The 26,671-nt window shown below is 47.0% G+C and overlaps 1 protein-coding gene across 18 annotated transcripts in view; it reads left to right on the forward strand.

Annotated features, from left to right (window-relative positions):
* The window catches only part of CXXC5 (CXXC finger protein 5), a 58,982-nt gene that overhangs the window by 7,286 nt on the left and 25,025 nt on the right, over positions 1-26,671 (forward strand). For 2 of the 18 annotated variants that reach the window (XM_056811379.1, XM_056811388.1), the window contains exon 1: positions 17,673-17,803. The exons of the other annotated variants lie outside the window; for them this stretch is intronic. The gene's annotated coding sequence lies outside the window, so the exon portion shown is untranslated. Of the gene's footprint in view, positions 1-17,672; positions 17,804-26,671 lie in introns of those variants that run through there. 18 annotated transcript variants of the gene reach the window in all.

Below are 26,671 nucleotides of genomic sequence, written 5' to 3' on the forward strand. Positions count from 1 at the left end.
CCTGTTAACCCCAGGAGCTATGCTGACTCTTCCAGGCTGACAGGATACATACCCAACTCCCCCCCAGCAAAATTACTGGGGAAAGGCCTGAGGAGAATGAAAGGGCAGAGTGGACAGTGTCCTCCAGGAGGCCCTCCAGGCTTTCTGTGTGGAGTCTCTCTGGCCTTGTTTCTTGGCCACTTTTCCAATCCTGTCTCTTAGTCTTGCCCTCTCTCTATCACACTGTGTCTGCCCTATGTCTCTTCACCCTGTCTCTATCTTTATTCTATTTCTATTACCCCCCACCAATATCTTCTCCTACTCTGTCCTTTCTCATTCTGTATTTACCTTCCCTCTCTCTTTCTGTCTCGTCTCTCTGTCTCCCTCTCCCCCTCTTTTTCTCTCTCCCTCTCTCTTCCTTTTTCTCTTTCTCCCTGCCCCCCCCTCTTTTTCCTCTTTGGTTGCCATCTCCTTCCCCTGCCGGAACAGAAACCTCAGAAACCTCGGCAACTGGTCCAAGCTGCTTCTCTTCCCCAGAGTCCACCCCTTCCTGTCTCCCCCCTCTTCCCCCCCCCCCCAGCTGTGCTGTCCATGAGAGAGCTGGTTTTTATTTATTTTTCTGTTTGTTTGGGAAGAGGGCAGTGGTGGCTCTGGCCACTGAGGCTCTGAGGGCTTTAGAGCTGGGAGCAGTGGGTACTCCTGCTTGGCTCCAGTCCTCACAGGAATTTGCCGGGATGGCTGATGGCTCTATATTTATCCCTCCTCCCTCCCTTCACCAACAGTGGCCTTGAGCTAGGCAGGGCCAGGCCTGCCCAGCAACCCAAAAGGAGGGGAGGGGAAAGGAAGGGAGGTCAGGCCAGCAAGAAGACCTTAGTCAGTAGGAAATGGCCAGCTCTTTCTCCCTGTACCAGTCTCTGTGGGGACCTGTCAAGGAAGCTGGGCTCCAGTGGCCCCCTAATTTAACCAGTGTCCAGTGTTTCTTTTCTCCTGGGCAGGGAATGGGCCCTGCTTCATGCAGTCTGGAATCTGCCCTTCCAGTAGGAGGGGGAATCTGTCCCAGAATTCTATCAGCACATTTAGATTCTAAGGCATGAGGCTGTGGGTGGGCCTTGTTTCCTGTATGTGTATGCCTGCATGTGTTTGGGGGGTGGGGGTTTGAAGTTGGTGGGACAACTGGTGGCCTGAGCTGGGGGCCACTTCAGGACACTTCTCCCCTAGTGGGTGGCCTCAGGAACCACTGTCCTGCCCCTTTCCCCTCCCTCGGGCAGCTTTCTTGAAAGTCTTGGGTGGATGTGAACATGCATATGTTGGGTGGGTGTGTGCAGCATCGGGTTTTGTCGGTCACTGGGAAACCTTCCCATCCCTCCCTTGGCCTCCTACCCCCAAGGATCTTTACTTCTGGGAACTGTTAGCCACCTGGCCTAGTTAAGCACATGGGGGGGGGGGCTAGTTAGTTCCCCCCTCCACCTTCTCCTTACTTCCCTTATTTGGGGAGGGATCCAGAGTTCAACCTCTCCCAGCTCTCTGCCTCTGCCCCTTCCCAGGGCTCTGCCCTAGGCTTGAAATCTGGTGACCAGAACTATGCAAAGTATTTTAGAACTGCCTTTCCCTGCCCTGCCCAACCCCCCCTCTCCCATAGGGCCCCAGCAAGTCTGGTCCCCTGGACACAGTCACATGTGAACACTCACACATGCAAACACATGTTTGTAGGCTGATGTATTTGCATACATGAAAAACACAAATTATCACTCCTCCTGTTGTCAGCAACCACTCTGGGGTCAGTAGTGGGATTTGGGGTTCTTATGGGACTGGAAACTTTTGAGGCTTAGGGTTTTCTATAGCCTCTTCCTCCCCGGCTTGGAAGAACCAGTTCCACTGGGATTACTTAGCCCCCATTCTTTTTTGGTGTCCTTTCCCCTGGATTTCTGCCTCCTTGCCGTCCAGCTTTACCCTTAAGGAACCCTGGTCCAGCCTGCCTTTAGAGGAATGTGCAACCTTTTCTGGGTCTGAAATTTCTCCGTAGGTGTGTCAGATTGGAGGGAGGCTGACTCAAGACAGGTCAGGACAGGCTTTGCCTAGTTAAAAGTTGGGGGAAGACCTTAAAGGTCCTATTAGGGAAAAGGATCCCCACAGCCCTGGGTAGTTTGAGGGTCTAGCCAGTCATACCTCTGAATCTTGTCTGGACCTGCAGCCCAGTGTAGAGTCAGAGGACATCAGGAGCATGGATTTAGAAATGGAAGGGGTCCTTAAGGGCCATCTGGTACAACCACCGTCTTTTAAATCTCTTACTTTCTTACTATCCATTCTAAGGCAGAAGAGTGGTAAGGGCTTGGCAATCAGTGTTAAGTGACTTGTCCAGAGTGGCACAGTTAGTGGTCACATTTGAACCCAGGTCCTTCCAACTCCAGGCCTGACACTCAAGCCACTTGTCCTACCTAGCCATCCCTAGTCCAGTCATATAGTTCAGGCCCAGAACCGTTAGGTATCTTCCCCAAGGACATAAGAGGCAGTGGGAGGTTTGAACCTCAGTCTTGTGGTAGATGAAGAAAAATTTTGGAAAAATTCTTCTGGCTTGATCTTTGGGTGCCTCCAGTGTAATTAGAGTCTGTCCAAGGACAAAGGGGACCAAGAACTCCTGGGTTCACAATTGTCTCTGGAAAAGAAATCAAAAGCCAAGCAAAACTATAACCAACCTCCCTCTTCTCTCTGCCACCTCCTGCCTATGAAATACACTAGCACAGTGTGGGGGCCTCTATGTTCATTTGGACATGTATCCGTCACACACACACATGGTTATTCATTTATCAAGGAGCATATATGTTGAGCACCAACTACTCTGTGTGTGTTTATGTGTCTGTATGTATATGGTGAAGATGAGTAAGACCCAGCTAGTAGTAGGGAGAAGACATGGACATAAACAACCACGATCCAAGGCAGGGTGTGATAAGTGGGCTGGGGAAGGACACAGGGATGGATGGAGGGCCCTAAAGGAGAGAGAATTGCTTCTGGCTTCCCAGAGGAAGTGACATTTGAGCCGAGGCTTGACAGCTAGCTAGGATTTAGGCCAGTGGAGATGGGGCAAGTGGGGAGAATGGAACACCCATACATTTATTCACATGTATCTATATCAATGAATACTAGAAACTCAGTTTCTGGGACTGCAAAATGGGGATAATAATGTCACAGTTGAGGGGGGAAATGATTTTGTAGAGTGCAGAATGGTTCAGGAATCTAATCTGCATATCTTCTGTTTAGCTTGGATAAGATTAAACTGGCAGAAATTGGGGTGGGGGCAGTGAGCCTTGATTATACCTGTTATTTGTCCTTGGGAAGAGAGGGACCTAGAGGTTAGCAGTAAGAGGGGAGGGTTTGCTTGTATTAGTAGGAACTGAGGAAAGGGATAGAGTCAGCTTTTTTTCAGGGAAAGATAGAAAAGAGATCAGAGAAACCACTTGGAAGGAAATCGAATGGGAAAATCCTGGAATATGCTCCCTGGGTGTCAGTTTTCTCATCTGTAAAATGGACTTGACAATTCCCTGCCCTCTAGTGAGGCTCAGATGAAATCATGGGTGTGAAATCACCCTATAAACTGTAAAAGTACAAGCAGAGGCAGCAGGTCTGAGGATAAACCTGGGGGAGCTGCTTTCTTTTTCCTGGCTATAAAATGGCATGCTTTTAAAAGTCCATTTGCTATGGAATTTGGTCTCTTTCCTATTTGCTTCTTGGCTGATAGCCTCCAGGCTGGTGGGGAGGTGGTTTGGGGAGGAGGGGGGACAGGACTAGACGTCCTCATTATTCTCTCATGCTTCCCTTCTTCACCTAGGACATGACCAAATGGATAAACTGGGGCAGGGATTGATGGGAATTCATTGTAGAAGGCTTGGAGGAAGAAGTGGGTGATGAGGAGGGACTCCTGAAAAACTTGGCTTGGCATATGAGAAGCTGGTGGGAGGTGGGGCATGGAGATGGCTCCCAGCCCAAGGGGATGGGAACCCCAGTGTATATGCATGGCTGTGTGTGGGAGGGCCCTGGGCATTTCCCCTCTTTCCTCTCTAATGAAGCACAGGTGTTGGGAATAGTCGGTGGCTCTGGAATGGTAAAGCACTTTGGGATCCTGTGTTGGCAAAGAGAGGAAGACAGTTCTGGATCTGGGGAGTGGGGTGGGGGTGGGGGCTGTTTTCATTCCCATCTTGCCATCCTTGTCTTTTTTGAGATTTGTGGGGAGAAGACAGGGCAGGGTGGGGGACAGTCACTGGGATCTCTCCCAGCTTCTTCCCTGCTCCCATTCTGTTTTCTACTAGTGAGGCCTGAGATTGTCTGGGCTTCCTGTCGTGTGTTTGTGTTTCTGTGTGTGTGTGTGTGTGTGTGTGTGTGTGTGTGTGTGGTTGGGGGGGGATGTCTTAGGAATGGAACCCTGGGAGGTATATAGGACACATACAAAAGGCTTGTGGTGGTGGGTTGGTATAGGAGTGGGTAGGGCTCAAGACTAGGCTGACCAGGGCTAATGGGGAGAAAAGGTCCATTTTCTTCACCTTGCCTCCCCAAAGCTGTGTAGGAAATTGGTTAATTGGGCTAATGATGGGTGAATCAGAGAGAGGAGAGTGCTCAGAAGCTTCTAGCTAAGCTAGGAAAAGCAGCCCTGATGGCACCTCCCCTCAGGATTATCCATCCTGGTGTGAACAGCTCCAGGAATATTAGAGCTGGAAGAAATCTTAGAGATCATTTTGTTCAACCCATGGTCATTTTATGGAGGAGCAAACTGAGTCTTGGAGAAAGTAAATTATCCAAAGTCACTCATACTGTGGTTAGAACCAGGCTTGGAATCCTGGTCTCCACCAATGACTTGGGGTAGGAAGGGAGATATGGTGGTTAAAGTGTCTTGGAGTTTGGATAGGGGCTTTCTTTTCAACACAAATGGAAAAGAGAAAGGATGGGAGGAGAAACTGACAGTCTCTGTTTCCCACAGTTGCCCCCTTATTTCTCCCCCCCTCATCTGGCAGTGGGGTGAGCAGGATCTGGTGGCTGGGAGGGGCTGAGTGGAGGCCTGCCATGCCTGCTGCCCCTCAGTGCCCGCCTACGCTCCCGAGTAACCATCATGAGGAAGAAACATGGGTTGCTGCTTCCAGCAACAGCAGGGCAAGCCGGGACCGCTTCCCAGCTCCCCTTGTGACTCACTCCCTGCCGTCGACTCCCCCTCCCTCCCCGCGGGGGCCTCAGCATCCCCCATCTGTGCAATGGGGAGAAGAGACCTACTGCTCCCACCCCCCTGCTGGCCAGTCCGAATGCTAAGCTGGGAATCTCTTCCTCCCTGTGGGAATTTGGGGAGCCATTGCAGGCTGGGTAAAGCTGAGGCAGATGGCTGCAAAGACCTCCAAGGTCTTTTTTGCTTTCCTCCAAAAAGAGCCGCCTCCTAAACCAACCCAGGTGGCCACTCAGCCCCAGGCTCCCGTGAGTAGCAAATTCTATACAGCCCAGCATATTCAGGGAAGGCCATCCTTGTGTCTGAGTTGAATCCTTCCTGTTGTACTGGAAGTCCAGGCCAGTTTATGTGACCTGCAAAGACCCAGTTAAGAGAGAGGGAAGGGAGGGCTCCAAAGCCCAGGGAATGGCAGTGGGTTTGTGGGTAGACAAAGGACTGTCTGGGTGGTTCTCTGAGAGACTGTGCGTGTTGGTTGGGGGTGGGCCCCATTGGATGAGAGCATCGGAAAATCCCAGCTGGGTATCAGGAAGTGTTTCCTCTCCGACATCTGTAGGGCTCTACTTTCCCAAGGGAAGCTGTCCTGTCCAGAGCTAGGGTGGGAAGTAGAGGAGACACTCCAGAACTGCCCCCTTGCTCTCTACCAAACCAGTTCTGCCCCAGGTTAGCTCTTATTGCAGGGAGGATGGCAACCTGCTTCCCTTTCAGTCATCCCTAAAATCCCATGGCTGTTCAAGGGTAGGGACATGAGGTAGCCAGCTTGAGTCTAACCCAGTGGTGATGCCATCATGGGATGAAGGAGAAGAACCCCTGTGGAGTTCTCATTTTCAAAGAGCCCTCCCCCTTACTGTACTGCTCTCAGCCCCCAAGTTAGGAGCTGTGGGGATGGTAGATTACTATTTAATCAGTCCTGAGAGGTAGTGGAGACTGGGGAAGGAGGGGGTACGTGCATAATTTGGTAGGGGGGGATGCCTCTGAACTGTTGCCTGTGATGTTTGCAGGGAGAGGCATTTTGTGGTTCCAGCTGTTTCTGAGTTTAAGTTTGGCCTCCTGGGGGTGTGTAAAGGGGTCGGATGTGCCTGGGATCTGAAGGGAACTGAATTCAAGGGCTGATTCATGGGGAATGGGGGTGACTGAGGGCTGTAGCCAAATCCTATAGCAATCTCCTGGTCCAGTTATCTCCCTCATTGAAAGTCAATGTCCAAGAGATTGGGCTTGAGGGGCAATGGAAGGTTCCTGAATGGAGCTGGGTTTGTGTCCATGGCTTGGCCTTGCCAAAATTGACCACTACTGAGGCCTTTAGGGATGTGGGGGTTACAGTGACTATATGGCTTAGTCCTGAACATCATGGAAGTCTTTCCTGGGCTTGAGTTTCTGAGGGAAACAGCTGATGACCCCTCTCTCCCCCTCCCCCAGCCCCTCCACCCCAGGGCATCTGTGAAGACCTCTAGGGAAGGGGAGGGAGGGAGAGAGAGGAGGGAGAAAGGCTATGGTGGCAGCGGGTGGGGAGCAGAGCTCAGGAACAGCGGGTGTGAGAGCAGCCAAGTATTTGAGCTAGCTGTCAAAGACAGACAGGCATGTGGGGAATTCAGTTCGTGTTGGGCTGGAGATCAGCCTGGCAAGGAGGGACTGTCCACCCACCTCCCTGCAGGGCCTTAGAGGTTTTAGCAAAGTAGAAAATGCCCCTTTCTCCCTCCCTTCATCCTCCCCCAACCCTTTGGGACCTTCCTGAGAAGGCTAGTCTCCCATTTCAGCCTCTGCCTGGTGTGCGTTGGGAACAGGAGGAAGTGGTGGTGGGTTTAGAAGCTCAGTAGCTGAAGGTGGCCAGAGACTATTCCTTGTGAGCAAAACTGGGTGGGGGTTAAAATCAGAGTTGCCCTGGCCAGGGCTACTAGGTCAGCCCACTCTGGTTTGTCAGGGCAGAGTGCCTGGCCCTAGGGACCCAGGATAGATATCATATGGCCACAGTCCTCCCCAGGGAAGCTGCTCAGGTGCTAAAATTAGGGATTAGAGTGGAGGGGTCCTGGACTCTGCCAGAACCACTCCCTGAAGTTCCCTTTGTCTGAGGGTCTAGGGACCCTGTGAAGGACCTAGTGTGGAGAATGATCTCAGGGCAGGGCAAGGACCTTGGTTATTTCAGGAGAATGATTTTGTATGGGGGGTGGCATGGAGCGCCCAGAGAACATGGGTAACCAAAAGGCAGTTGGGTAGGGAAGGGGCAATTGAAGCAGTATCAACTGACCTCTTTGGACATCCTTTCTAAGAAGGTTGACTTGTTCCCTAGCAAGGTTTGTTTCCTTGTGAACCACAGAAAACCAGGGGAACTGGGGCTCCCAGGTTTGAGAATGTGGCAACATGGTGAAGTAGATAGAAAAGTCAGGGCTTGAGTTCAAATCTCAAGCCTGATGCTTAGTCTGGATGACTGCTAACTTCTCTAAGACTTGGGCACATGAAATGTGGACTTTGGGTGTGAGGGGCCTGGATTCTCATATTCATCCATGCCTGTATTTACTGTCCTCACAGGGGATGAGGGGAGTGGACTTCAGAGAGTCCCATTTCCTATGCCTTACTAGGCTTAAATTACTTTATCTGGAACAGGTCTTGGGGCTGGCCATCTTGGTCCCTTTGCCACCTCTAGTGGACAAAGACTGGTTTAGGGGAATAGTCAGATCTGGGCATGTTTAGGGGTGGTAAGGCTATATTTAGTGGACAGCTCAGAATCTAGGAGGCCCTGAAGCAGCTGCTGTCCCTGGCCCTCCCACAGCTTCTTCATCTTACCCTCACCACCCCCCCCCACCGCCTGCATTTGAGCTTTACAGAAATATTTTCTCCCCTCTTTCTCCTCCTTTCCCTCCCCTTGCTGTTTGCTCATCAGGGAGGGGAACAGCCCTGCCAGGGGATGGACGAGATGACCTGATAGGCTTTTCCTGTCTCGAGTTTCCATGAAATAGGAACCAGAGTGACAGCAGTGGGCCTGGCCCACAGGAGGAGACCAGAGCTGGGAGCCTAGACCCAGGAGAGAGAGAGAGAGAGAGAGACACAGAGAGAGAGAGAGAGAGAGAGAGACAGAGAGAGAGACAGAGAGAGTTGGGGGGGGGGGTGCCAGCCATAGTGCTGGCCTTCTTTTGAGGCCTCTGAAGGCAAAGATTATTTATCAATCTGGCCTCCCTCCCTGCTGAGTAGTCCTCCTCCACCTCCCCTGTCTCTGGTTTAAAAAAAAAAAAGTATTGGACGCCGCCAAGCTGAAGAGAAGCAGCAGGATTAGCTTGGGGAGACGTGAGTCACAGGCTCTCCCATCAGCCCCACACAGTCAGCGCCTCCGGCTGAGCAGGGGACACACACACACACACACACACACACACACACACACACACACACACACACACACACTCACACACACACACACACACACACTCACACTCTCTCTCCCTCTCTCTCTCTCCCTCTCCCTCTCTCTCTCTCTCTCTCTCTCACACACACACACACACAGGCACACCCCCAGACCTGGTAATATCTCCCAAAGTTCCTGGGAGTTGAGCTGCCATGATTTTTATGGGAACAGTCAGTAGCCAGGGTGAGGACTGTAGAATTGGGGCGAGCCGAGTAAATATGGGCTGAAATTCCTTGCCCGACTGTGGAGTTCTCCACCCACCCCTCTCCCCCTTTCCCCGACATGGGTGAAGTTTCCACTGAGGAGGCAGAGGCATAGGAGGATTAGGGAAAGGATAAACCATATGACCTCAGGTAAAGATTAGGACAAAACAGCAAAGTTTTCATGCTGATGCACCTTGGAGATTAAAATGAGAAAATCCAGCCCCTTGCTAGCAGTTGACAGGTCTTGGAGGGGTGGTGCAGAGTGGGAGAGACAAGCTGCTGGCTAGGAAGGGAGGGAGTGGAGAAGAGGAAAGAATCGAGAAAGAGAAGCGGAAAATCGATTTCCCCAGCAGCCAGGCTTTGTGTGGACAGTGGCTGCTCTCCTCTGAGACTCCCGCCTCCCCCACCTCCCCCAGCAGGCAGCAGACTGGGGAGGGGCGATTTTTTGGGAGGAGGGGGGAGAACAACAGACCTTCCCCACTCCCCCCTCCCCAAAGTCCCTAGTGCTTGAGCTTGAGAAGCCACATGAGGTATGGGTGGAGTGACTGAGACCCCCCTCTACTCAAAGGCCTGCTGGGCTGGTTCCCAGGCCACTGCCCTGCTATTGGATAGGGCCCCAGGAGTCCTGGCTCCCAGCCCTTCCTGCTTTCACATCTCTGGGTTCTCACTGGCTCCTTGGACTGGGGAGGGTGGAAGGGGGAGGGAGGCTTTCTTGTTTTCTCTCCATTGCCCCTCCAGCAAACTGGCACAGTGCGGGCACATGACTTGGCCCAGAAACAGAGTGTCTCAGCTTTGGGGCCTCCGTCTGACCTCCCTTTCTGTGAGCCAGTTTGTGTCTCTAGTCCAGAAAATGGGTAGAGGGTCTCCTTGACTGGTGATGGTTGTGGGGGAGTGAAGGTGCTAGAATTGAGAGTCATCATTGCCATGGGAACCTGGAACCCCTGACTGGTTTGCCTTTTTTTCCTTCCCTCTGGGGGTAGATGGTGCTGGACAATGCCCCAGCCAAGGTTTCTAACTTCACTGCCCACTAATGGCTCATTCTACTGGCAGCAGATAAAGGAACACTTACAGAGTTGGGGGTCCCCTGAACGAGCAGGAAGGCTACAGTATTGAGTGCATAGTGGTCCCTGCCCCCAGGAGCATACAGTCTAACAGGGAAAGCAGATTGACAAACAACTAATCAGCATGGATGTGTCCAGGTCGATAGTCTAATTATAAGCTTGGGGACTATAAGGAAAGGAGCAGATAGATTGGGAGACTAGGAGATCCTCAATCAGGGAAGATTCCTCTTTGTGTGTGCATGTGCTTGTGTGTGTGTGTGTGTGTGTGTGTGTGTGTGTGTGTGTGTGTGTGTGTGTGTGTGTGTGTTGGGGGTGGGGAAGGTATTGAGATAATTCCACTGGGAGGATGAAGGAGGAACCTTGAGACCCCAGAGGATGGGGAGTAGAAGGTAGGGATCTGAATTCCTTCCCTTCTTGATATAGCAGCCTTGAGAGGATAAAGGGTGATATGATGACGATGATGAAGGGAACATGGCCCAGTGGGAAGAGCACTGAATTTGTCCTTCAGAAGCCCTGAGCTACTACCACCACTGAACCTCACTTTTCTCATCTGTAAAATTAAGGTTTTGTTTTAACTGATATAAATCTATTTAGTTGTAATGTTCTATGGATTTTCTCTTTGACCATTAGACCTTTCTTACATATGAGATTCTGGAGAGATGCAGAGGGGCTCCATGATAGTCTTTGTATTTTTACTTAAAACGTTTTTTAATCGATAATTATTTTTACATCAATGTCACTTACCATGGTGACTCCCCTGTGTTCCTTCCCTCTACCCTTGTCCCCAGAGAATCCTCTCTTGTAAGAAGTAAATATGGTTAAACAAAACATAACACATTGGCCATGTTCCGGAATGTATGCTTTATTCTGCTCCTATAGACCATCACTTCCATGACAAGGTAGGAGGCATGCTTTTACCATTAGTTCTTGGGAATCACAATTTATCATTTTATTGATCAGAGTTCTAGAGACCTTCAGTCTTGTTTCCTTTAGATTATTATGCTCATTGTATAAATTACATTGCTGGTTCTGCATATTTCATTTTGAATCAGTTCATTTAAGGTTGCCCATGTTTCTCTGAATTCTTAATATCTGTCATTTCTTGTGGTATAGTAATACAATGTTCTGTTTCATTCATAATATCACAATTTTTTTAGCTATGTTCCATTTGATGGATATTGACTTTCCTTCCAGTTCTTTTCTACTATTAAAAAGTGCTGCTAGGGGTCAGCTAGGTTCCTCAGTGGATAGAAAACCAAACCTGGAGACAGGAGGTCCTGGGTTCAAGTCTGGCCTCAGACACTTCCTAATTATGTGACCCTGGGCAAGTCACTTAATTCCCGTTGCCTAGCTCTTATTGCTCTTCTACCTTGAAACCAATATTCAGTATTGATGCTAAGACAGAAAGTAAGGGTTTTAAAAAAAAGTGCTGCTAAATGTTTTTGTGTATATATATATATATATGGGATCTTTTTCCTTCTGCCTTTGACCTCCTTTAGTTATATGACTAGTGGTGATATCATTGGGTCAAAAGGTATTTGCAGCTGAATGACTTTTCTCATATATTCCACATTGTTTTCCAGAATGGCTCATGACTATATTTATTCCTAGGAGGAATTGAAAGAGTGGAAAGAACCCTAGACCAGGAGCTAGGAGAAATGGTTTGTAGTCATGGTGTTGACTTTTACCAAAGTCATGAGACTTTTAGGCTTCAGAGACCTTGTCTATACAATGCTGGTAGAGAATAAGATGATTTCTTTTTCTTTCTTTCATTTTTAAGCCCATATCTTCTACGAATCAGTACTAAGTATCCAAGCTTCCAAGTGTCTTAAGTTTCTAAGGTTCCACGGCAGGAAAATGGTAAGGCCTAGGCATTTGGGGTTATGACTTGCCCAGGGTCACATGACTAGGAAGCTGGATTTGATTTTATTTCACTCATTGCTAGGCCTGGCTCTATCTACTGAGCTACCTAGCTGCCCCTGATTAGATGATTTCTTTTTTTTTTTTTAAACCCTTACCTTCCATCTTGGAATCAATCCTATGTATTGGTTCCAAGGCAGAAGAGCAAGTGACTTGCCCAAGGTCACACAGCTAGAAAGTATCTGAGGCCAAATTTGAACCTAGGCCTGGCTCTCAATCCACTGAGCTACCCAGCTGTCTCCTATAATTAGATGATTTCTTAAAATTCTTGGCTTACAAGGCATTTGGGCCTATCTTCCTGAACCCAAGGCATTGTTCAGAGACTCCAGGTCTAGATCTTCTATCCTGTGGTTCCTAAAAAGCAGGTGGGAGGGTTACATGTGGCTTGAGGGGTGAGACAATACCAGTTCTTTGGCTTTTTTTTTCTCTTCACACACACAAAAAACAAAGAAACCTTGGTTTGGATTAGTCTCTGAACATTGGGTTGAAGGCCAGTGGCATTTCAGAAATCCACCCTAGATTTAGAGCCACTCGTTATTTCCACATTATTTTTGCTTTAGTAATTTCCCAGCAAGGCATACTGGAAAGAGTAGATTTGGAGGAAGATCTGGGTTTCCCATTCTGCCTCAGTCCTTCATTCTGGGCCTCTGGATTTCCTTATTTATAAAATAAGGGGTTTGGATTCCATGATGCCTTTTAAAAAAAACAATCCTTTCCTTCTGTCTTAGTATTAATTCTAAGATAGAAGACCATCATGGGCTAGGCAATTGGAGTTAAGTAATTTGACCAGAGTCATACAGCTAGGAAGTATCTGAGGCCAGATGTGACTCCAGGTCCTCTAAAACTAGGCCTGGTACTCTATCCACTGTGCTACCTAGCCATCTCTGACTCTATAATATCTCTCTCTTTTTTTTTTTTTAAGGCAATGGGGCACACAGCTGGGAAGTGTCTGAGGTCAGATTTGAACCTAGGACCTCCCATCTCTAGGCCTGGCTCTCAATCCACTGAGCCACCCAGCTGCCCCCAACTCTATAATATCTTAACAATCTATGCTCTTCTGATCTACATAACCAAGAGTAGATATCTAAACTTGCTGGATCTTATAAGATAAGGAAGTTTGAATAATTTCTTAAGACCCTTTTCAGATCTGAATTTTATAACACAATGAACACCCCACCTCCCATGGCTTCTGATCCCCTGGCACCCTTTGACCTGGGGCTGTAGCCAAGGACTTAAGTGGGCCAAATGGTTCTGTGGCTCTTCTAGTTGAGTAAGAACCTGTTATACAATGAGAAGGAAGCTTAGGAGAATTTTTAGGAATGGGTAGGAGGTCTAGGAATGGAGAAGGAATGGTGCTGGGAGTGGAGGATGTCAGGACTGGAGCTATGAAGGAAGGAGCAGGGAGCTGGAGAATACTGAGAAGGAAAGGGAAGGAGGGAACCTCAAGAAGGGAAAGCAGGAACCCCAAGAAAACAATCCTCCACAGCTTCCTGGGGTAGGGAAACTCAGTCAATGGTACAGATTGGAATCCCTTCCCTCGTTCTGTGTGTGACCGTCCCTTACCCTTCCTGAGGTACTTGGGTGAAGCTTTGTTGCTGTTAAAATAACTATCCCTTGCTGAGGGTGCTAGATAGCACAGTGAACAGAGCTCTAGGCTTGGAGTCAGCAGTTCCTGGGTTCAAATATGGTTTCAAATCTGGTCTCAGATATTTCCTAGCTGTGTGACCCTGGGCAAGTCACTTAACCCCAATTGCCCAGCCCTTGCCCTTATGTCTTAGAGTTGATACTAAGATAGAAAATAAACGTGGGGTAGGGTGGGTGGAGACTATCCCCTGCCTGCCCCAGTAAGTTTTCCTCTGATTCAGTCACATGCCCTTTTGGGAGGCTGGTGAAGATCTTTACTGTCTACTTTGCAAGATAATAGGTTACACCCAGCAATTAGTAAGCCCCAAGGCCCTTGAATATAATCACTCTTGTGAACCCCAGGATATAGGCATGTGACACATAGCCTGGACCTATGTGCCATGGGAGGTTAATATTAAGCAACAAACATTTATTAACAACCCAGTGTATACCAGGTACTAGATTAGTCCCTGGTGATTGAACGATGAAAAATGAAAAGATTTTTCCATGAGGAGAGGGAGAGGTGAGGACAAGTGGTAAAGGGAAATCCAACCAGAGCATTAGAGCCCATCCTGGTCATTCTTAATGCCCCAGAACCCTTGCACCTCAGAGGTTATTTAGCCTATCTTGAGCACTGAGGTAGAATATCTTCAGGCAGATTCCAGCCAGCTCTCACATGAAAGCTCCAGTGATCAGGGACTTCTAGTGATTAAGGAACCTGTTTCTTCCTGATGTACCCAGTTCTACTTTAGGGCAGTTCTAAGTCAGTGGAGAATGGACCAAGACAAAGCAAGTAGAGGCAGCTAAGTGACACAATGGTAGAGCCCCAGGCATGGAGTCGGGAGACCTGGGTTCAAATTTGGTCTTAAACACATCTAGCTGTGTGATCCTGGGCAAGTCACTTCACTCTGCCTTGCCTAGCTTGCCTTTCTTAGAGTTGTAACTTATAACAGAAAGAAAGGGTTTAAAAAGAAAGAAATATCAAGTTAGAGCTGAGGAAGAATTTGGTACCTTGTACCTAGGGGAGATTAGGACTACAAAACCTTCTGATAAGAGAAAAGAAACTTGTCTGGGCTAGGGAAAGGTGGATTTAACCTCCAGAGGTCTTTCTTCTTTCTATCTGGAAGTGTTAGAAATGCAGAAAGAGCTGGGCTGGGAGGATCTCTAATCACATCCAGAATGGAAGGAAATAGTTCATAGGAACTGAGAAAAGTGTGTATGGGTCCCAGGACTGGTGGTAGTTATGAATGGAGCCAGGAAGTGTCACCATGTGCACAGAGTATGGCTTTGGTATAGCTTTTGGTATAGACGCCCCCTGTATTAGTTCAATTCACCTAGAAACTTTGTGGTGGGACTCAGTGGTAGAGCTATTGCCAAAATCTGATTACCTCCTGCTTTAGGATTTTAGGGGCAGCTAGGTGGTTCAGTGGATAGAGCACCAGGTCTGGAGTCAAGAAGATTCATTTTCCTGACTTCAAATTTAGCCTCAGACACTTCCTAGCTGTGTGATCCTGGTCAAGTCACTTAACCCTGGTTGTCTCAGTTTCTTCATCTGTAAAATGAGCTGGAGAAGGAAATGTTGGACCACTCCAGGATCTTTGCCAAGAAAACTCCAAATAGGTCTCCAAGAGAGGGACATGACTGAAATGACTAAAGGACAACAGACAAGGGCTGCACCTGATTCTCCTGCTCTTGTCTATATGCTCCAGATCTTGCTGTGATGGAAGTTCTGGATGGAACATCACAGGTGATATCGATAGCTTTATTACTGATTGAACAGTGTTTATATGTAAATAAATGATATTTCTACTCATCCACCCTAGAAATGCATCTACTATGGGATGTCTTAGTGCCGGACATTATAGATGATAAGTTAGTCTTTGCTTTTTGGGAATTTACCTTCTTGTATATCACTGTTTATTGTCTATTTACATAGTATACATACTATATTATTATAACATATAATATGAATAATAAACATTATTTATAGTTTATTTGGATAAGATTTGTGAATGGCATCAGCAACTACCAATGAGGCAACACCCAGTGTAGGTAGCTACCTGCTCTGTAATTTGGTTTTAAAAAGTGCCTTGGGTGGGGGGCATCTGGGTGGCTCAGTGGACTGAGATCCAGGCCTAGAGGTGGGAGGTCCTGGGTTCAAATGTGACCTCAAGACATTGCCCAAATGTGTGACCCTGGGCAAGTCACTTGACCCCCATTGCCTAGCCCTTACCACTCTTTCTGCCTTGGAACCAATACACAGTATTGATTCTAAGAGGGAGGTAAAGGTTTAAAAAAACAAAAAAAGTGCCTGGGGCACTTAGAATTTAAGTGACTTATCCAGAATCATCTTTGTGAGTTTTAAAGCACTTTCAAATCCACAGTTGCACTCATCCCACCTCCGTGCTTTTGCACAGGCTGTGCAATATGCTTGGAATACTCTTCCTTATGTTTTTGGAATCTACCCAGTTCCATCCAGACCCAGTTTAAGTAAGATCTTTTTCACAAGGCAACTTTCTATCTTAGTACTTCCTCAGGAGGCCAGAGACCATTTCCTTTTTTTTCTTTCTATGCCTAGCACCTTACTCTGTGTGGGCACTTAATGGTTATTGAATCAAATTGGTTCTCTTAACACTCTTAGGAAGAAGTTTTGAAATTTTAATGATGGGCCAGGTGAAATAAAGAGCTGAACTGACTTCCTGACAGGAAGGATAAGAGAGAGGAGGCCACTGCACCAGGCTGATGGACTGTGGTTTAAAAGCAGCCTTTGGGTTCTGTCAATTCTGACTTGGGAGGTTGAGGTGGAGTGAGTTCTTGGCCACCGGAGTCATTCCTAAGACCTCTGGGGCCCAGATGGCCTGCCACAGATGGTGGGGGCAGTTACCATGTTGCTGCATGTGGGTAGAGGCGTCACTTTGGCCTTTCCCCCTGTTCCAGGGCCCCCTCTTTGCTAGGGAGCAGACCTATCTGTGCCTGAAACCCAACCCCGGAGTCTCTTATTTGTTGTCCTGTCTACGTGCAGTATTAGTCGTCACGTATATGAACTCCCTGGGGCTTTGGGGAACAAAGGACTTTGTCCAAAAGGGGTTGATTATCTAATGGTGGGAGGCCCAAGAACAGAAGACAAGTGCTAGATTGGTGATGGGGTTGGGGGGTGGGGTGGAGGGAGAGCCACACAGAGAGACCACACTGGCCACCAATGTCCTGGGGACCCTCCTCTCTCAGGCCTGGGAGAGATTTGGAGCTGGGAGGAAGAGTTAGTACATAGCTCATCCCAAACTCCGGGGGTGGGGTGGGGCAGGGCAGGCTGAGAAGCCTTGTGTTCCTGATAGGTGACCAGCAGACTGGGCAATGAGGGATAATAGGAGGGAGGGGAGAGGATGGGAATGTGTGGGGGTGTGAGGAGTCAGGGAATGTGAGAGCCTGCTGGACTGGGCTAAGCAGAGAGAAACATACTTTTGGGGACACATTTTCAAAAGATAGTGAGAGGGGGAAGCTGGGTAGCTCAGTGGATTGAGAGCCAGGTTGAGATGGGAGATCCTAGGTTCAAATCTGACCTCAGACACTTCCCAGCTGTGTGACCCTGGGCAAGTCACTTGACCCCCATTGCCTAGCCCTTACTGCTCTTCTGCCTTGGGACCAATACACAGTATTGATTCCAAGACGGAAGGTAAGGGTTAAAAAGGGGGGGGGGGGCTAATTGGATTAAGAGACTGGCTTAAAAGTTCACCAAGGCTCCTTTCTTTTCCTTCCTCTCTTCCCTCTTCTCAGTGCCTCTGGCCTCTACCTGGACCCTGAGTCCCATTCCTCCAAGGAAAAGGACAGGCCCAGGTTGTAGAGACAGACATTTTTATGGACTGAGAGACTCACCAACTTGGAATGGATGAGCTAGGAGTTTATGCTGGGGGAAGAAAATTATCCGTTTAAGATGCCCTTTAAATTGCTGTTTTAATCCTGTAGCCCTCTTTCCCAGAGTCCTCTTGGTCTGAGGAAGGAGGGGAAATCTTGTCTTTAACGAGGGCTCTCGGGGCTTTTCTTGGTGCCTTTGCTGAATTTATATTCTGTCTTGGGTCACTGTGACCCTGGGCAAATGTTCCACCCTTTGATCCCTCAAGATGAAGCAAAGTTAGCCAAGCTGTCCTCTGGATGGTCTATGTCATACCTTCCACCAGGAGGTAGGTGGGCTAACTTTGTTGTCCTGCCACTAACAGGATATTCGTCTTCTCTTCCTTCCCTTCCTCCCTCTCCCTTATACTTGCCCGACATTCCCTCCAAAAAAATATCCCCTTGAAGACCCTTTTGCACAGATCTCCCATTTCTGGTCCTCTAGAAGTCCCTTCAGCTTCATCACGAAGATAACTTGAGGAAACAGAGGCCTGGGCACGTTCGAGACTCAGAGAAGGGATGGGAACAATTCAGTCCAGTAATGGTATGGATGGGAAGCATGCCATACTTACAAGTCAGTAGACACGGGTTCAAATAGTGCCTCTGCTGCTTCTAGCGGGTCAGAATAAGCTTCACCTTTCTGAGTGTCGTTTTAGCAATCTGTAAGAATCTGGTACTTTTCCCTTCACAGAGTAAGGCAAGCACAACTTTTATTTTCTTTAATCATCGAAGTTATTTAGACTGTCCCCCACAGTCCTTCCTACGAAGGTCTTCTAGATCCTAGGGTCTCCTCTAGGAATGGGGAGAGAGGCAGGGGGATTGGACATGCAGCTGGATGGGATAGTTGACGCAATGGATGACAGTATCTTAACAGGATGGAAATGGAAAGAAAGGCTAACTCAAATAAAATGGAAGTTAAGTGGGACAAATGCAAAGCTCTACACAGTTTAAAGAGGCAACGAGGTGGCTTGGTGGATAGAGCACAGGGCCTGGAGTCAGAAAGACTTGAGTTCAAATCCAACTTCAGACACTTACTAGCTGTGTGACCCTGGGCAAGTGCCTTAACCTTGTTTGCCTCAGTTTCCTCATCTGTAAAATAAGCTGGAGAAAGAAATGGGCAAACCACTCCTGTATTTTTTTCCCAAGAAAACCCTCAGTGGGGTCACAGAGCCAGACAGGACTGAAAACAATTCAACAACAGCAAAGTTCAAAAAAATCTAGAAGATAGAGATGTGGTTAGATCATTTGAGGAAGTTCTGGTGTTGGGTTGCCATTGGTTTTTAGTGGACCAAAACAGGGTGACATTGACATAACAGCCTTCAAGTTTAATTCTAACATTAGGTTGCATTATGAGAGGTATGGTGACTTTATTGCTGTATTCTGCCCAGGTCAGACCCCAATATGGGGTTCTGTTCTGGCTGCCATATTTTAGGAAAGCCACGGTCTACCTGGAGAGTGTCCAGAAGATGGCAATCAAGATGATTGATATCAAAGAGGAACTAGGAAAGTTTAACCTGGAGTAGAAAAGACTTGGGTGTGGAAAATATGAGAATGGGCCTGCAGGATTGGAATGGCCCTCATGTGGAAGGAAGAGGGAGAACAAGGAAAGGATTTAGTTCTGGCCCTTGAGGGCAGAGATTGTAAAGTAAAATGATTTTCGGCTAGATATTAGGAAAAAATTCCTAATAATAGAATAAATACACGGAAGTTAAATAAATGGGTTACCCCTTGAGGCAGTGGGTATTCTCTTATTAGAGGTCTTTTTCTTTTTAAACCCTTATTGGTCGCTGGCAATTAGGGACAAGTGACTTGCCCAGGGTCACACATTTAGGAAGTATCTGAGGTCAGACTTGCATCCAGGATTTCCTGTCTCCAGCTTGGCTACTGGAGATCTTTAAAACAGAGACTGGAAGACCTGAGTTCAAATCCACCTTAAGACACTTAACTATCTGTGGGACCCTGGGCATGCTACTTATCTACTGTCTACCTCAGTTTCCTCAACTGTAATATGAGGCATTATAATAGCCTCTCTTTCCCAGAGCTTCTGTGAGGATAAAATGAAACTATTTGTGAAAGAACTTAGTATATAATTTGTGCTTAATAAGTGCTTCTTTTCTTTTCCCCTGGTCAGTGTTACAATTGAGAAGATTCTTGGTCAGAACTACAAGGCTTCTAGTAGAATATTTTAAGTGAGTCTTTTTTTTAACCCTTACTTTCTGTCTCAGAATCATTATTGAGTATTAGTTCTGAGTCAGAAGACTGACATGGGCTAGGCAATGAGGGTTAAGTGACTTGCCCAGGGTCACATAGTTAGTATGTGTCTGAGTCTAGATTTGAACCCAGGACTTCCAGGCTTGGTTTTCCATCCTCTGAGCCACCTAGATGTCCCTAGCTGAGTCTTAAAGGAAGCCAGGGAAGTTAATAGTCAGAGAGGAGGCAGGAGAGTGCCCAGATATGGGGAACAGTCAGAGAGAATGTCCTGATCCAAAAGATGGAGTCTCTTGTTTCAAAATTAGCCAGGAGGCCAATATCACTGGATAGAAGAGTATGTGTAGATTCTGATTTAGAGGTTCTCTGAAATTGATAAAAAAAAAAAAAACCCAAACAACCCAACCAGTCAATAAATGGGTAGAATTATTGTCACCTCCATCTTGTAAATACTGAATAATAATAAGCATAGCAGCTCCCTAGCTCCAAGGTTTCTAAAGCCCTTTTACAAGTTTTATCTTCTCCTTTAAGAAAGGACAGATCCTTGGGCAGCTCTGTCCTTTTGCTTGTGCTGCTCGATGGCTCCCTGGGATTTTTTCAGGGACAAGTTGTTTTTCTAGGTTCCTTGTTTCTGCACTCTTGGTCGCTGACCTTCAGAATCACTCCATCTAAGGCCTCCTGGCTGGCAGGGAGGTGGTGGGCGCCTCTCCTTCCCTCTCCCTTTCTCGCCATGCCTGTGTTCGAGCTAATTAATCTTGGCCCCTTTGGGAAATTAGAACGCCATGGCGGCCGAGTAAACAGTGTACCGCCTCGCCAGGCTGAGGTGACCCTGCCAATGGGTTTGAGGGAGCAGGAGTGGGATTGAGGAAAGGGGGTTTAGACTGGCTGCTGGCCTTCTCCCATAACCACCTCTTTTCTCTTTTCACTGAGCCTTCAATATGTGTTTGGGGATTTAAATTCCTCCTTTCTCTACCTAGTATTCCTGCTCTGTCCACCCAACCCCCCTCGATCCTTCCCAGGGAAGCCCACTAGTCCTGTTTGGGAGGAAAACAACCTCTCCAGTCCAGCCCCCTAATTAAGGGGTAAGAGGGTGACCATGTGAGTCCTGGGCCTGTTTTCTGCCCATCACCACCTCATGATATAGATAGAATGATGGAGTTTTGCTCTGGGAATTAATTTGGAAAAGTTAATTAATTGAAGGCTCTAGGTGCTGCTTGACCCATCATGCTTAGCCTGGCCTGCTGATGTTGTTGGAAGTTAATTTGCCTATAGCAAATATCTCTTGTCTGAGATCTCCACTCCTGTGATGAACCAGACCTGGGGTCCTTGCCTTCTCTTTCTTCCCCTTAACTCCCCCAAAACATTTAGAAGTTCTTGGGTCCAGGCCAAGGTATGTATGTGGGAGAGTGGTGATAACAACAGTGATGGGCCTGGGTTTAAGTCCCAGGTGTAGCACAGACTAGCTATGTGATTTCTCCTCTGGGCCTCAGTTTCCTAATTTTGTCAAATAAGGTTTCTTCAAATTTGGATTATTTTTTAAGACTACCTGGGACCACTTTTAGGGGTTGGCCTTGATCTTCTACTTTCCCCATGCCATCCCACTATAAAAACCAGTGTTTTCCTTTAGCTACATCTCCTCCCTCACTTCAGGACAGGACCTAGCATCTGAGATAGTTTCTCTTCCCTACTTTCTTTAAAAAAAAAAAACAACAAAAAATAGGGGGCAGCTAGGTGGCTCATTGGATTGAGATCAAGACCCAGATATGGGAGGTCCTGGCCTCAGATACTTCCTACTTATGTGACCCTGAGTGAGTCACTTCACCCCCATCACCTAGCCCTTACCGGTCTTCTGCCTTGGAACCAATACCCAATATTGATTCTAAGATGGAAGGTAAGGGTTTAAAAACAAATAAAAAACCCTTACCTTCCATTTTAGAATCATTACTGTATATTGGTTCCAAGGCAGAAGATCAGTAAGGGCTAGGCAATAGGGGTGAAGTGACTTGCCCAAGGTCACAAAGCTAGTGTCTAAGGTCAGATTTGAACCCAAGATCTCCCATATCAAAGCCTGGCTCTCAATCCACTGAGCTGCCTAGCTGCCTAGCTGCCTCCCCTTTCCCCTACTTTGCCTGAAATTCCTTCCCACCCTTGCAGTATCCTGGAGATGGGGTTCATGTTCAGAACCTAAGGCAGAGAGAGAGGGGAGCTGATTTGGTTGCCATTGGCAACAGAGTGACCATGGCTGCTGGCCTCAGGATGCAGACCCAGGATCTATGCAGACTGAGCAAAGCGTAGCAAAATTGAGGGGCCTTTGGGACTGAAATCTGGTGGTTTATGGTTGAATTTGGATGTATCATGGACAAAGAATCATAGTGAAATGAATCATTTCCAGAAGATGGAATAGTGGTGGTAAACCCACAGGGTTGGAGCTATACTATACATCCCTTGTTTCATTCCCCAGCTTTGTCTCTGCTGAGCACACCCCCACCAGCCCAGCTCTCCTCCCATCTCTCTCTCTCAGTCATACCTCTTTGTGCCCCTGAAACAGCCAACCTCTTTAACTGGTTCCTCGCTGTTTAGACTCCAGGTTTGAGAAGCAAATCTTATGAAAGGCACCAGCTGAGATAGAACTTCCCAGACCCCTCAGGAAGGAAGAGACAGGGTATGAGTGAGGTAGCTGGGTGGCACAGTGGATAGAGCACTAGACCTAAAGCCAGGAAGACTTGAGTTCAGATCTAGCCTCAGATACTTACTAGCTATGTAGGCCTGGGCAAGTTACCACAGCTTGCCTCAGTTTCCTCATCTGTAAAAGGGAAATAAAAGCAGTCCAGGGTTGTTGTGAGGATAAAAATGAAATATTTTAAAGTGCTGTGTAAGCCTTAGAAGTGTTATATATAAATGCTAGGTATTACTATTATTAGGATTAGCCCCAGAGCAGGGTATAGCTGACATCCCTTGGGATGACGCTCCTTCCCATGCATAGCTCAGTGTCTGCTGATAAGTTCCAGGCTGTTTGTTAGAATGCTAGGCTTGGAGGATATCTTAGAGGCTAACCCTTTCATATTTTTTCCTTTTAAACTCTTCTTTTAGAACTGATACTGAGCATCAGTTCCAAGGCAGAAGAGAGGTAAGGACTAGGTAATTGGGGTTAAATGACTTGCCCAGGGTCACACAACTGGGAAGTGCCTTGAGGCTAGATTTGAACCCTTGACCTCTCATCTTCAGGCCTTCCTCTCTATCCACTGAACTACCTCGCTGTGCCTCTTAGGTTACTTTTTTTTTTTAAATAACCCTTTCATTTTTCAAATAACTTGAAGCCAATAGAGGTCAGGTAAGATTGTCCAAGATCTGCCCTCTGTGGCAGTCTTGGACCTAAGTGTTTTGATGGTAGGTCCTGCATTCTTTCAGCCGGCCTATACTTTCCCTCCCTCTGTTCTGGTGACATGGCAGGGCAGGAGGCAGATCTGAGAGGTAAGTCCCAGAACTTTTGGGGAGCTCATATTTTTCAAGGTTGGAAATAGTCTTTCCTCAGGAGGATGGGCCCTCAGGGAAACCATTTAGGGATCAGGAAGTTCCTAAAGGTTCTAGGGCAAGTCTGGGGGAGCCCAGAGAAAGGTGAATATATATATCTTGGGAGCAGGCTGGCTTCTTGGGGACTATTGGCTATTCATCTTCCTTCCTCTGTCTTCCTCCACTCCCTCTCCCTTGTCTTTGGTCCCTTCTCTCCTGACCCTGAACCCTCTTCAGGAAAGACACAATCAGTTCTTCCCTGCAGTAATTATTCAAGGATACTTATGGAGTTTGAGATAGGAGGCTTCAGAGCCAAGAGGGCAGTCAAGGATGTGTGGTACTGCTCTGAATGGAGGAGGCTTAGTCAATGAGTGCTAAAAGCTGCTTCCCTGACCTTCCTCAGATCTCTTTGGGGGCATCTCCCCTGAGTCCATGAGAGGCCTGGAAAACCTGCCCCTACAAGATGAATATATTAGACAATTCTAGTCCCACCCTAACCTTTGTGGGCTGCTCCTGTTCCCTGAAGATTCTGGTTTGTACTGGTATGTTCTGAGAAGAGCCAAGGTCAGAGGTCCATTTGGGACCCCCTTGGTCTTCGTTCCAGGTATTGACTAGAATTCTTGCTTATTTAAACAACTCACAGGGGCAGCCAGGTAGCACAGTGTAAAGAACTTGAAGTCTGGACTCAGGAGGACCTGGGCTCAAATGTAACCTTATAATTAAGACAGAAGATAAGGCTTAAAAGAATTAAGTCAACAAAACGGTTACTAGGTATTTGTTACCACATATATGAAAAGGAAATAATTGTTGCCCTCAAGGAACTTACATTCTATCAAGAGAAGATTCATGCATATAAAGAAATACAAAGTAATTTCAATTTTATCCCTGTTCACAGAGGATGGCACCCTACACAGTGTTTAGCTTATTCTGTTCCCTGTTTCCCTAATTAGCTATGGTCACTGAAGAAATATTTTTTGGGTTCCTTGTACCAAAGAGTTCATCAACAAGGGGCCATTGTATTGGTATATAAGCCTGTCCTTCCCTCCCCCTTGGCAGGAGCTCTTTCTATATCTCAAAGAAGGATTATAGCTCATATTTGGGTAGTGTTGGGTTTTTTTTTTTTAAACCCTTTCCTTCTGTCTTAGTATCAGTTCTCATACAAAAGAGCCGCAAGGGCTGGGCAATGGAGGTTAAGTGACTTGCCCAGGGTCACAGAGCTAGACAGTGTCTGAGGTCAAATTTGAATCTAGGACCTCCTGACTCCCAAGTCTGGTGCCTGTCTCCTTCATTCTTCAGAATGTTCTTATATGGGTGCAGTGTTATAGAGAATACAATTAAAAACACCCTGGCCTGGGATTCAGGAAACTTGGGTTCAAGTTCTGTGGCTGCCTTGCTTTGCAGTCAGTAGAACATGTGCTTCATTTTCTCCCATCTGTTAAATGGGCATAAGGTTTCATCCTAGAAATGTCCCCTTTTAGGGCTGCTGTGATGATTGATTCAGTTAATACTTTTTCTTTCAAAAAATTTAAATTTATATTGCTATCTTTTGTTTTTATATTACTTTTATTTTCAGATATATACCTCCATTCTCCCCTTGAAGCTATCCCTTATAATACAGAATGAAAAAGGAGAAAGAAAAAAAGCAACCAGTTCAGCAAAACTAAATTACATATTAACTGAATCTTAAAATATAGGCCATTTTCTAGACATTAACATTTTTTTTCTTAAACCTTTACTGTCTGTTTTGGAATTAATACTAGAATTGGTTCCAAGGCAGAAGAGCAGTAAGGGCTAGGCAATGGAGGTTAAGTGACTTGCCTGGGGTCACACAGCTGGGAAGTGTCTGAGGCCAGGACATCCTGTCCCTAGGGGTGGCTCTCTATCCACTGACCCATCTAGCTGTCCCCTATATTTCTTCAAAGAAGGGAGAGAGATGCAGTCAATCCTTTTTGAAGACCTACTGTGTGCTAGAAGATGATCCAGTGTCCTCAAGACCCTATCATTTATAGTCTACAAAATAACTAATTTAAGAAAGAATATGATAAGTGCTTACGACCCTATATGACCAAAGATACAATGGGGGATGTCAAGGGATCTTTTCCGAGACCAGCAAGTTGTCTCATTTGTACAATGTAACATTTGTGAAGGGAACTAGCAAGAGGAGAAGGTTGAAAAATACTGGTTAGGATAAGTGTGGAGATCTTCAGATACCAGAGTAAGAAGCAGCAGTAGGGACCCACTGGAAATTTTTGAGTTGAGGAATGACATAGTGAGAACTATGGCTTTTAATCTGGTAACTTATGTGTGAGAGTTATAGGTAAGGAGCTTTAAGGAGTAGGAAAAAATACCAAACAAACCAGCTTTAACTAAAAAGGTAGAAATAGAGGAAGAATAGGCTAAACCAAAATATAGAGGGTAGAATTCAAAAGATTTTGCATTGGGGAGGGAGAAGGAGTCTTAGGACCTTCAAACCTTGAGTCTGGATGACTAGAGGGATGATGGTGCCGTTGGCTGAAATGAGGAAATGAGGAGAAGGCCCTGGTTTGGTGGTGGTGGTGGGGGAGTAGGAATAGGAAGTCTTTGGTTTGGACCGATGAGGTAATGGATATTAAACCCTCTGGAAAATAGCTCTCTCCAAGTGTGAGGTGGTGTTGTTCTTTAAAACCAGGATGAAGAGAGGTGAAGAAACTTTTCCAAGGTCATACTGCTAATTGGTGATGAAGGCAATTATCAGAACTCTGAGGGCACAGGGATGCTCATGTTTTTTCATTCCCCCTGGGGCCTTGGGTCTTCCTAGATCTGGATTTTGATTAGGTAATAACCTCTTCTCTTTGAACATTGCATCATCCCTTCCCGGGGATCTTTGTGACCACTCTGACCTTGAGCATATCACCTCCCCTCTCTCTGAGCCTCAGTTTCTTTATTTGTTAATTATAAACCTTAGAGAGATGATCCTCAGATCCTTTCCATTATAGGAACCTGGTGAGGGGTTAGCAGAGCAAGGATCATTTTTCCTATTATATAGCTGAAATGAAGACCCCATATCAGGAAGCAAATTAACCCCAAGATCACACAGCCAGTCAATCGCAAACTTGAGACTAGAATTTAGCTCTTAACCATCATGTGCTTTTCTGTAGTGTCTTAAGATTGGGGCTTCAACTAGAATGACTCCTTCCTTCCTTCCCTCATAGCCTTCTGGGAAATTGTGAAGCCTCATCCATACCCTCACAACTTCTCTCTGTTCTAGGGTCATTCTCTCAAGCTCTGCCTCTCTGGCACCTCTCCCCAAGGAAACCTAACCTGAGTTCCCTTCCCTCTGCCCACCAAACTAAAATAGCCTTTGCCTGCCGGTGCCTGGGGCCAGCTCCTCTTCAGGACCCTGGGTACCTGATGTTTCATTGCATCTGCTAAGGAGGCCAAAAATGGGCGGGCGGGGGGGGGGTAGGGGGGAGAAGAAAAGGAGAAATTGGAGTATGCTAAAGCTGGCGGGACCTTAAAAGTCATCTATTCCTAGTCCTTCCAGAAGTGTGGGAAGGAAAGGAGAAGCGAAGGCCATTTTAGAAAGGGATGGTGCCTCTCCAGGCTTGCTTGGACCAAGCTCTGAGCTATGTGCTATGAAAGAAGCCCCCAGGGCCAGCACAAGTCTGTGCGTTGGAGAGGAGTGTGTGATTGCCTGTGACATTAGCAGCCAGTC

This window comes from Monodelphis domestica, chromosome 1 (assembly GCF_027887165.1).
Source record: "Monodelphis domestica isolate mMonDom1 chromosome 1, mMonDom1.pri, whole genome shotgun sequence".
In the NCBI taxonomy this organism is placed as follows: domain Eukaryota; kingdom Metazoa; phylum Chordata; class Mammalia; order Didelphimorphia; family Didelphidae; genus Monodelphis; species Monodelphis domestica.